General features: G+C 37.4%; 1 protein-coding gene across 4 annotated transcripts in view; it reads left to right on the top strand.

The window, feature by feature from the left end:
- The first annotated feature begins 11,343 nt into the window (after positions 1–11,343).
- The window catches only part of LOC129755502 (transmembrane ascorbate-dependent reductase CYB561), a 30,307-nt gene continuing 29,260 nt past the window's right edge, over positions 11,344–12,390 (top strand). The window contains exon 1 of one of the 4 annotated variants that reach the window (XM_055752027.1): positions 11,344–11,531. The gene's annotated coding sequence lies outside the window, so the exon portion shown is untranslated. The other 3 variants (XM_055752030.1, XM_055752029.1, XM_055752031.1) reach the window with 3 other exon arrangements.

The following is a 12,390-nucleotide window of genomic DNA, read 5'->3' as shown; positions in this document are numbered from 1 at the left end:
CGTCCAAATAGACGAAAACGTTTGGCTCGAGCTCCCCGTATCCAAGAGTCCTGTCCATTAAAGATGCCAAACATGCTGCCGAATTGACCAATCCGAAAGGCAATCTTCTAAATTGATACAATCCTCGCCCAAATACCCGAAACGCAGTATATTTTCTAGACTCTGGAGCTAAAGGAACTTGCCAAAATGCTTTCGACAGATCGATTGTCGATAGATACTTAGACGCTCCTAAACGTCCAAGGATTCGATCCTGGTGAGGTAGTGGATACGCATCCCTGCGTGTCCTCTCGTTGAGCTTTCTGGCGTCTAAGCACATTCGAACTTTGACCGTCTGCTCTCCTTCTTCGTTTTCGGTCTTCTTCATCACTGGAACTATTAGTAGTGCCCAGTCACTGTTAGATCTTTCCACGACTCCTGCTGCTATCCATTGGTCCAGTTCCTCGTCAACGTGGCGCTGTACTTCCGGTGACCAAGGGTACGGATTAAGTCGGACGGGTGGAGCGTTTTCAAATTCCTCAGCCAATTCAATTTTATGCTCAATCAAAGGAGTATAATCGAGTTTTCCTCCTTCTGTATAAACCTTAAAACTTTGCTTGACCTCTTCTAAGACCTTTTGCTGTTCCTCCGTCAACCTTATTTCTTCTTCTTCTCGTCGTTCTTCTTCAACTTCTAATATTTCCGTTTCCCTATTTTCTATACTGTGCACAGCTGGAACGATTTCAAATAACTTCCAGAAATTCATGCCCAAGATAAGCCTACGCTTCATCGAAGGTGCAATCAATGTTGTGACAATTCTCGTGACATTGTTAAACTTGATTGGGAGATTCACAAATCCAATCACACCTAAATTCTGTCCGCCGGCTGTCGATAGTGTTGTGGATGTATGACACAGTCTCAATTCTAACTTACGAATTAGTTTTTCGCTTCCTAACCCCAGAACTGAAACCTGTGCTCCACTATCCAATAAACCTAACATTTTTATCCCTAAGACATCTACCTCAACAAACGGACGATTATCACCTACGACTTCTACCTTTAACTCGCTGATTTCGGGTCGACATGAAACAAAAACTGTGGGAGGTGTTCGACGCTGCCCTCGACGCCCTCCTACGCCGATAGCATTCTGTTTTTTTGACAAAATGGACATTTTTCAGTAGGAAAATCATGAAAACCGCAAATTTCGCAGAAGATTTCTTTTTCCATTAGACAGGATTTGAAGTGGTGGAACTTTTGACGACAATTAAAACAAACTAGTTTATCTGGGACTTTATAGTTTGCCACTCTGCGTTCTATATTTCCTCGACTAGATTCTTGCCGCGGAAAATCTTCTTTCGGCTTTTCAATTCTTGGTTCATAACGCTGTCTCGGACGATTATGGTTTCCCGCATTGAATGAAGGCTCCCAACTTTTCCGGCGATTTTCCCAAGGTTTCTGGTTTCTGTCGACAGTCATACTAACTTCATGCACCTTTGCCTTCTGTGGAATTTCAGAATCTCTAGGGCGATACATCCATGAATTGACGGCATCCAACTTTTTCCCCCAAAGCTTCAGTGATTTTAAACTACGTATCCCTTTCACTGTTAACGGTGTTTTATAATCTGTACGCATATTGGCAAACAGAATATCAAACTGCCTTTGCTCACTTGGTTGGATCGCCATGAAGCTGAAAATTTCAATTACGGCGTTGTAGTACTCCTGAAACTTTTCTCCCCTACGTTGCCTTCGTTGCATAGCCTGCTGCTCGTAAACAAAATCCATGTCAGGGGGCTGGAATTCTCTTTTCATTTCTGTTACCAGTTCTTCCCAATTTCGAAAATCACGGTTATTCCTACCCTCCATGAACCACGTTCGAGCCTCGCCACTAAAGAGATGGATCGCTTCACGAAACAACTCTTTCTTGCTGATGCATTCAGCTTCGGCCATAAACTCTACTTCAGTGACAAATTTATTTAATTTTTTTCCTTCGTCTCTACCATCATATTTCAAACGCCAATCTGCTACCGGACGTGGACTACGCCTACGCGAGCGATTGCGGTTCCTAAAACTACCATCTGACCATTCATTTTCTGATTCTGATTCTAAGTCCATTTGTGGGTGATAAATTTCAAATCCTGGATTCTCAAAACCGATTCTTCTTCCTTTTTCTACAATTTCAGTTTTCTTGGGAATTGATTCTTTATTTTTGTTATTTAAAGAATTCTGCGATGCCTTATCACTTCCAAGGCTGCTCAATTTCATTTCTAGATAGCTATCAACTTTTTCAATGATTTTCTTAAACAACTCCTCTGTATTTTTATCATCAATCTTTTTAGGAGTGCTTGATTTTCTTCTCATTCTACGATTTCTTCTTTCCATTTCTAAATTTTCTTCTTCATCTGATTCTGTTTCACTATTACCTTTTTCATTTTCCTCGTCTAAACTGAGCTTTGTAAGTTCTTGAAATAGTAAGTTTTCATTTCTTTGTTTATTCTCGGCATCTGACGACATGGGTGTAAAGTGATCTGAAAGCAATCTTAATGCAGTCACTTCCAAACCTTCTGCGTTGTAATTATTTTTCAATCGTTTAAGTCGGGCATAAAGATGAATTAAACGAGATTTATAAACTGGAAGGTCAGTCTTCCTTGCTTTCCTGTTTTCTAATTGATTCCGAATAGCCGACAATTTCTCATCAATCAATTCTAATTCTTTCTCGCATTCATTTGTGTTCGTTATTTCTTCTATTTCAAAATCATTACTTTCACGCTGCTCTTTCATTTTGATTCTTAAACGCCTTCTTTTTGCGTCACGTGATTCAGCGGATTTAAAAGGAATTTTTCTAATTTGTAATTCATGTTCAATCTCATCTGTTAGCAAATGGTTCACATTCAAGAAACGGTATTGCATTAAAAATTGCGAGCTCATTTTTGGGAATTTACGAAACAAAATCAGAAATTTAAGAATAAGAACAAATTAAAATTAAAATGAATTATTTGAATCCAGACAGACTTTGAACATTCACTATACTAAGTAAAATCAATTCAGACACATAATTCTTATAAGTAGCAATAAGTTAATAAATAGCAATTAAAAACAGGCAGATTTTCTAAAATTATGTAATAAATAAATAAATAACACAAATCGGCAAATTTATCACAAGTAGGAAATATTTAAAAGTAGTTAAAATAAACGTGGGTTTTGAACACTATTTAGTAATAAATAACACTGATTATAAACACGATTTTGGGAACTCAACACTACTAAGCAATAAATAACATAGAAATATCACAGTGCTGAGCTTAGAATTAAAAGTTATATAGGAATTTAATAAAAATGTGATTTTTGTGTTCGTGTTTTATTAGGTCAAAGACCTTTTGTGTGGGTTCATTTAGGTTTACAGGTAACTAGTTAGGTTCGATCTTAAACTGAAATTCAACTGCTTTTTGTACTTTAAACTTCGGCCACTTCTTCCAGCTAAACAAATCACTTTTTATGTAACTCTGAACGGAAGTAGTAATGAACGGGACTTACACTAACAATTGAAAATTGATTGTGTACTCTCCCGCCGCTAGTTCAAAAAATCTCTGATTTTTTAAATGCTACTCGGATCCTCGGATTACCTTTCGTGTGTTGTAGTTGGGTGCCAATTGTAACTAATAAAAATCCCGTCAAGCTAGCTCAGTAGCAAGAAACTCCTCGAACTGGGTCTCAGAGTCGGCTTACTACTGGGTAATCGGAGGACCTACGCGAACAAACTTTACACAAAATACTATCACAATTCTTTCACATAAATTAATACAAAAAGCTGAACTTTACTAGGGAAAAACTTTATTAAATTAATTGCAAAAGAACTAGACTTTAAACTTGCAAATTTTATTTTTAGCGATTTGTGTTTGATTCTAGTGTGGGTGTGGGTGTGGGAACAGAATTCTTGGGTAACGTACCGGTACTATTATTTTGCTGGTGCTGCTGTTGAAGTCGTCTGCGTTGTCCGCTCGTAGCGAACCCTCGGTGTGTCTGTTGCAACTGGTAGGTGACCTCAGGTGGGTATTCTTGGGTGATGATAGGTCCGCAGCCTCAATAACTTGCTGGGACACGTGGCTGAAGCTGATCCTTCGAGTTTCGCTACCTGGCTCTATTGGTGGTTGGAGCAGAATCAGGTAACTACAGGCGTCTTCTCTCGTTGGCACAATCGGTTCGGTCCAGGATCTGGCCAGAGTGACCGAACCGAGAGAGGAATGTTCTCCTTAATGCTTATGGCCCGCAGGCCAGAGAACTCGATGCTCCTTTTACTGTGAGACGTAGCAGATACAAGTATCTACTAGGCCGAAGCGTGTGTTGTCCTCAGAAAATCCAAGGATAAAATACTAGGGATTTTTACAGGTTTTCCCTCAAAAAGCCACTTCCGGTTTCACAATTAACTCGGTAAATGCTCCTGTGATGTTCAACACACGCACGCCTGCACTCGAATGCCCTTTTTCCGGACACAGCTCTTTTTCGTCTTCTTTCTGGCTTTTCGCCTTTTCGCATCTGGGGCGAGGCGAGATGTCCAATCGATGGTCGACTTTACGCCGAAGGCGAGATGTTTCATCGATAGTCGACATCACGGCGAAGGCGAGGCGAATACCCACTAAGAATGGACTGTTATCTTACCCCACCCCCATCATAAGTGTTTTACATTTGTAGATTTACATCATTTAAACAACAAAATTAAAATATACAAAAATAATTAAAAGAAAAACAAAATAAGAATCGTGACAGTAAGCACAAACAATTAAAGCAAATTGCACCCGTTAAAAAAACAAAGAGGTTTTGTAACTGAACGGTTACAGTGGTGCTTAAAAGTCATATGACTGTCTAAAATAACACCAAGATCCTTTATTCGGTCTACACGATGTAATTGTTCGCCAACAATATTATAATCGTACAAGAAAGGTTGTTTCCTGCGTTCAAATGTTATGATACAACACTTAGCAACACTCAAAACCAGAAAGTTGACAGCACACCAGTTCACTACTGTATCAAGGTATTGTTGTAATTCGTAGCAATCAGCAAGACTGTTTATGATCAGAAATATTTTCAGATCATCCGCATACATGAGTACTCCACATCCAACAAGAAGCGTGTTTATATCATTGCAGAACAGCGTGAACAATAATGGTCCCGAGAAATTACGAGCGGATGCATCGAATTCATCAACAGGTTTCGGGAAAGAAATATCAAACTCAAACGGAGGATGATGCACGTCTATTGGAACAACAACTTCGCTGGCCTAGATGATGGTGCTTATCAAAATAGACTCATCAGTGAATACTAAATCCATGTTCGATTATACTGGTTCCGTATACCGTTTCTACTACCTTGTGGTACCCCTGCAATCGGATTGAATTCGGTTGATTCAGTGGAGCCAATTCTGACTGCTAAACGACGGTTTGTTAGGTAGCTTCTGATCCATATACACAGCAAGGCTGAAAAATTTCAGTCAATTTCGTTTGACCCGACCAACGTCTAGTAGTTCAATGTTATTGAAAGAATATCAAAGTCATCTACGAGTTGAATGACCAAGCTACAATGTCGGTCAGGCAGCAATGTCAATATTGAATGACATTTTTGCACTCCACTCGCACAACACACACGATCATCTTTCTGTTTCATTTTCTGGCTGTTATGGGAGGGATTTTATGTTATAAGTTGCGCCACAGTTGAAAAAATGTAGCTGTTGGCCGTAAGAAGGAAAAAGTCGTAGCAAGCATGATGTCGTTCATTCAACTTGGTCATGACATTGTAAGCACATGTCGCTGACCAAAAATCAGTATCGCATGACATAGACATGCAAAGTAGTATCAAAGTCGGCTGACATTGGCTGTCTGACACTGATAATTTGCAGCTCTGATACACAGTCTTTCCGAAAATCCTAAACGGCGTAACTTTCTGAGCAAAATTTCGTGATTCACCGAATCAAACGCGGCTGTAATATCCGTAAATGTAGCATCAATTAGCTTTCCGCCATCGATATTGGATAAACATAATGAGGTAAAAACTGTCAGGTTTGAGGTTACGGATCGTTTGGGAAAAAATCCATGCTGATTTTCAGAAATCCAATTCCGGCACGCTGAAAACATTACATCATTGACGATCCTCTCCAAAACCTTCGAGCAGGCAGCAAGCGACGTGACACCTCGATAATTACTTACATCCTGTTTGTCACCTTTTTTAAAGACAGGGCTCATGAATGATCTTTTCCAAATGTCAGGAAATTTTTGTTGATCGAAGGACTGATTAAATATGTGAGTTAGAGGCTTTACTAGTATGGCGCTACATCTTTTCAAAACGCACGAAGGTATTCCATCTTTTCCAGCTGAATGCATCGGAAAAACACTGGATAAATGACTGGCAAAGAGTATGAAAACAGAACATTTCTCAGCAGAAGATTCGGCAGTTCTGTCTTTCAAATGAAGCATCGCAGGTAGACCAGACTCCTTTCTTTTATTGTTAACAAACTTCCAGAACGTTTTTGGATTGCGGCGAAGCTTAGATTGCGTGCGATCCAAATAGCGACGGTAGCAAAAACGATTGTACATCCGATATCTTCTGGTGGCATCATTTAATTTCATTCTGATAAACGGACAGCGGGAGCTACTAAACTGTCGTAACCATTTTAATCGAAGCCGTTTTAACCGTTTTAGTCGAATATTTGTCCAAGGAGGTCGGAGCGGAGGCCAAACCAGCGGTACAGAATTATCGAAAACTTCAGTCATAAAGGAGCAGAATGTACTCACAGCCATATCTACATCAGTACATCTTTGGAAAATCGTCCAGTCAATTTCAGATAGCGCTAGGTTCATTAACTCAAAATCAGCACGACAGGACGTGGCCGGTGCCGTTATTGATGTGTAAAGAGAGAGCATCTGTTCATTGTGAATGTGCTGTCAATCCCAAACACCATTCTTTTGATCCCTGGACAAAATTGATGGCCTCGGTCAATCACGGAGTAGCAACCATTGGCGTTGTAGAACTTGTTCTACTGAACCAAGCCAGCGATCGTGGAATTCAAAATGTGTTGATAAATTTTAAATTATCAATGTTTTTTTTATTAATTGCAGCTTAATTTCATTGAATTAAATGTGGAAATAAATAATACAACACATTACATAATGTAGAAATGCTCCATGCAAAAATGTTATAATACATTTCGGGTTCAATGATTCAAGGCGGATGTGAGTAGTCAATCAAGCTAAGCTAAGCTAAGCTAAGAAAAAATATAAAATATAGTTCGAATAAAACCAAAAATTACTGCAATTCGAAATTCCATGCGCTATAGCATTAAAGGCCTCACAAATTTATCAAAAACTATTAATTTCCGTACGTTTTCATTAGATTTACAATATGAATTACAATTTAAAAACAAAGTTTTTTGCAAGTTACCCCCTTTTCTATGTAGGGAGAAAAACAATGTTTATAAAATAAAAAATAACTGAAGAAACCAATAATTTTTCTAACTAGGTACGCCAATTTGATGTCCCATCAACCTTAAAACTTTTGATGATTATCCGTAGATATATTTTTTTTTTAGAAACCAGAAGTTTAAAAGTGTAGCATATTGCCCCAGTTGACGGTAACTTGAAAAACAGTTCTAATTCGTTTTTACCTTATTTCGTATTCAGCCAACGAATATTTAAATAAGGTAGTGCCGAGAGCCATATTGGATTTTTTTGTGACGTCACAAAAACGATTGTATCGAAAATTTATGTGAGAATGGTAGTAATTTCAAAGAAAAACATGTTTAGAACGAAATCGAATTCCAATTTCATTTCGATTTTGTTGTAGGGCCTCTATTTCACTATGTAATGGAGTTTTATGGTCCTTTGAAGATTGCATTATGTTTTTTTTAAGTTATTAATGAATGAAATGTCGCCTTGAAGCTAAAACGTGCAAAAATGAAGAAAATATTAACTTCAAAAAGGTCTAGCTGGTAGATATTAAATGTTCAACTGATTGTCATGATTTTAATCCAACTGGTTTACCATATACAATTCTTATGTAGAACAATCAACATTAATTCATGATTGTTAACTCAATTTACTAAAATGCCAATAAAAGATTGTGGTTTTGTATAAAAAATTGTGTTTTGATCGCTTTATTGTAATGAAGAACTTAAATTGCACTGACGTGAACATTTTCATGGAAGACTTTGAACTAATTTTGAAGTTTTGCAAATTTCAGTGGTGAAAATCCACCATTTTTTCGAACTTCGATGGTCTAATTTATAGAAAAACTAGCTGATCCCATACGAACTCCGTTTCGCTTTCAAGTTGAAATATGTCATGAAAAGTTTGTATGAAAGCATTTTCCAAATGTACTTCCGAATTCATTGTTAAGTAATAATTGCAAAAATATTGGACGATCACTTTTTCTGTCATTAAGAATCAATTGACCGGGCCAGGAAAAAAACTCCCGTGTATAAATTTCGGCTCGATCGTTGCATGACAACGCAATTATCGCCAAACAGTGAAATCCCTTCTGCACGCAGCGAAAAGATTTTTTATTTCAAAGGAAAGTGCCGCAAAAACAAAGGATTTTTTCCTTTGATTTTGGGATAAATAAAAATTCCTTTGGTTCAAATGCATTTTTCTTTGTTTCAAAGAATTTTTCTTTTGAAAAATCTTTGAATCTAAATCCTAATCCTTTGAAACAAAAAACAGTTTCATTTGATACAAAGTTCTTTTCGTTTGCTACAAGTAACAAAGATTTAGATTTAAAAGCATTTATTCATTTAACCCTTCCCCATTTATTCCAATTGGAAGAAATATTTTCTGTTGTTACGAAGTTCCTATTAGGAATTTCAAATAATAAATAGAAAAATATAACATATTTAATTCTTTTTTATTCACGAATTTAAGAAAAACACTGGTTCACTATATAATTAAATGATCCGATCCTAAATTTCGGTGACAAATTTTACCAGTCTGGCGTAAAAGCATATCTTCATGGGCTAACTTCCAGAAGCAAGTTCCGTTGCTGGCTTTCCTCGCCATCCGACTGGTAGTTACCGCTTAAGATCGGGCCGAAGATAAACAAACCGCAGAATTTGGGGCGGAATCAGCAGTGGTCCTGTAACAATGCAAGCGCTTATAGAAATTCTTAAATATTCACTTTTTTATTAACGGATACACTTACCATTCTTCATCCTGAATTCTCCTTTAGCAAACGCTGATCAACTGGTTTAGATTTTTAACACGACCGGTCAACTCTATTCTATTTTTCTTTTTTATTCTTCTTGCTCAATCCTTAATAACTCTAAGTTTGAAGTTTTTATTTAAAGAAATTATTCCTTTCCTTCGAAAGCAGTTTTCTTTGGTTAAAAGAAAATTTACTTTGTTTTGAAAGAAATATGCAATTGAACAAATGTCTTTTGAATCAAAGAATTTCTTTAAAATCAAAGTCCAATATTATTCGATTCAAAAAAATTATTCTTACTTTCAAAAAATATTCACTTGAATCAAAACTATAATTCATTGATTCAAAGAAAACAGGAGTTTGATTCCAAAAAATGATTTTTTTGAATCAAAGTCAGTTTTGTTTTGTTTCAAAATCCAAGTTTTCTCTGCGTGTGGTGGCCTCTTATACAATCTTTGATATTTGAAATCGATTGCCCTTCCCTCAAAACTCCCGTGTGCAAATTTTCAAAAAAATACATTGCATAATAACGTCAATATTGCTAAAAACAGTGAAAAATTAATTAATATGGACGACCCCTTTCGTCGACCCCTGGCAAAACATTTGCCATCTGAAATCAATTAACCGTCCATGAAATCTACCGTGTGCAAATTTTCATCCCAATTCGATGTATAGTAACGACGATATTGCAAAAATATTGAAAGGTTAATATGGACGACCCCCTTTGCTGGCCCCTTACACTGAATTTAGTACCTGAAATCGATTGCCCGTTCCTCAAAACTCTACTGTACAAATTTTCATCTGAATCCGATGTATAATAACGACAATATCGCAAAAATATTGAAAAGTTAATATGGCCGACCTCTGACTTAAATTTTAAATTTAAACTAAAATTATAACTCCTATGTGCTAATTTTCATCTCAATCCGGTGTATAATAACGATAATATCACTAAAATACGGAAAAGCTAATATGGACGACCCCTTTTGCCGGCTCCTTACACTAAATTGGATACCTCAAATCGATTGCTCGTCCCTCAAAACTATCGTGTACCAATTTTCATCTGAATACGATGTGTGATAACGTCAATATCACAAAAATAGCGAACAGTTTATATGGACGACCCCTTTGGCTGACCCCTAACACAAAATTATACACCTCAAATCGATTGCTTGTCTTTTAAAACACTCATGTGCAAATTTTCAATACAATCCGACAAAAAATAACGTCAATATCGCGAAAACAATATTTGTCTTGTATGGACGACCCCCTTCATAAGGGGTCATCCGAAAATCTGAAAACCTTTTTCATCCTTCCTGGTCCTAATGAGTATCCATGCCAAATTTCAGACCTCTAGCACTTAAGACGGCTGAGTCTATAGAGGACAAACAAACAAACAAACAAACAAACAAACATACAGAAATTGCTTTTTATATATATAGATTATTTGAAAATGCAACTTTTTTTGTACCCTTGAAGAGTAAAAACCCTTCTACAATAGCATGTTTTCAAAGTGGAAAATTTCGGATCGTCAACAGTGGAGGTCTTTTACCACGGCCCTATGCACCGGAAGATCGGCGCGGGATCATTAAGTAAAAAAAAGCTCTTGAAAGTAGTAGATTGTTTTTATTTAAATAGAGAGATTTTTAACGTTTTCGGTGACAAATTATTAATTTTGACAGGAAATTGAATATTTGAAACTCCCGCTTTGTGAAAAAGTTAAAAAGAAAGCGTCGGAATTTACTCGAAATTCAAAAATAAAAATTTTGTCTCAAAATAAGAGGCGACCTAATACTGAGAGCTAAACGAGGTGAGAGAAACGCGACGTTACCGTTGGATTTTATCGCTGGCAGATATTTACCGTAAAATGTGGTGAAACCGTGATGGAGATTATTAACGGATGTTCGATACTTATCTATATTTTTCAGATTTTATGTTTTAGTTCAACTAACTTTGGGTAATATCTTATTAAGTTAAGTATTGACTAAACATAAGATTCAAGTCCGATGTATAGACGTAAGGTAGTTCATTCTTTTTTCTTGCTTTATGAATGGCTTACTTAACGCTATTAATGTTGAAACACACAAACTAACTCCACGTACCAAGTCAAGCCATTGGACGGTTTATGATACTCGAAAATTTGCTGACTTGCTGCTGGTGGTGGTTGCCCATTCATCCACTTGTGGCTCAACTCAGCTCAGTTTAGTGATATTCGCGGTCGTGCGTGGCAGCAAAGCAAACGAAACAGCTGCTCAAAATTCGGAATCATTGCCGTCTCGATACGCGATAAATTTGCTGCCGCCCGCAGAACTTTTTGCCGGCTTCACAATTATTTTAACAATTGTATCAGTGAAACGTTTGACTAAACATTGATTCCGGTGAGTTTCGCGAGTTATCATTCGAGCAGCCTGTTATCATTCCTGGGGCATATTTTCAAATATATTGAAAGTCGCCATTTTCTGAGTTTTCTTACGGGTCCACTCATCCGTCGACTGACTGGGGAAAAACTTTCTTCGGTAGGAGGAAATTAACCAAACTTAAGGGGGGTTGAGCAGAAGGTTGAGGTGGCTATGTGGTTCAGTAACGTTGCAACAAATCTTTTCATAGGCGCGGGGTCTGTCTTAAAATTTCGCTCCAGCAAAGTGAATGTGAATTCCGAAAGCTCGAAAAAAAATTTGACCAATTGAGTCAGAAAATAAGCTGAAGCGTGCTCGGTGCTTGCAGTAAGTGGCAAATTTGTGACTGGAAAAGGAGAAATCATTTGATTGATCTACGCTTGGTTTAATTCGTTATATACGGAAAATATAATGAATCGATTGAAGAAAACAGATGGAAACGAAAAGCTCAAACGCAACTGGGTGGTATCAGTCGAGTCGAACTCCCCCTTAGCTTGGATCGAATTGGGAATCTTTACATTTTGTTTGTTGTAAGCATTTATCGCATCGCGGCAACAAGTTGTTGAACTATGTGTTTACTTGTTGAATATTTTTGCATAAACCCAAACGTGTGTCGATTCGGTTCGTGGTCATTGTATGATATTTGAACTACATTCGAACCACACGGATTGAGACTACCTACTGACGTCGTACCTATTCATCTAAAAAGAAAATGACGTGAATTCACAAAAAAAGGTTAATGGCTGTGTCATATTTACTGTGACGCTGGAATCTAAAGGTTCCCATACCTACGCCACGGATGAGTAAGAAGTCTCTGCGCATGAATCCACGATGGATGAAA

Source organism: Uranotaenia lowii, chromosome 3 (genome assembly GCF_029784155.1).
Source record: "Uranotaenia lowii strain MFRU-FL chromosome 3, ASM2978415v1, whole genome shotgun sequence".
Lineage (NCBI taxonomy): Eukaryota > Metazoa > Arthropoda > Insecta > Diptera > Culicidae > Uranotaenia > Uranotaenia lowii.
This window is presented reverse-complemented; position numbering and strand designations above follow the sequence as displayed.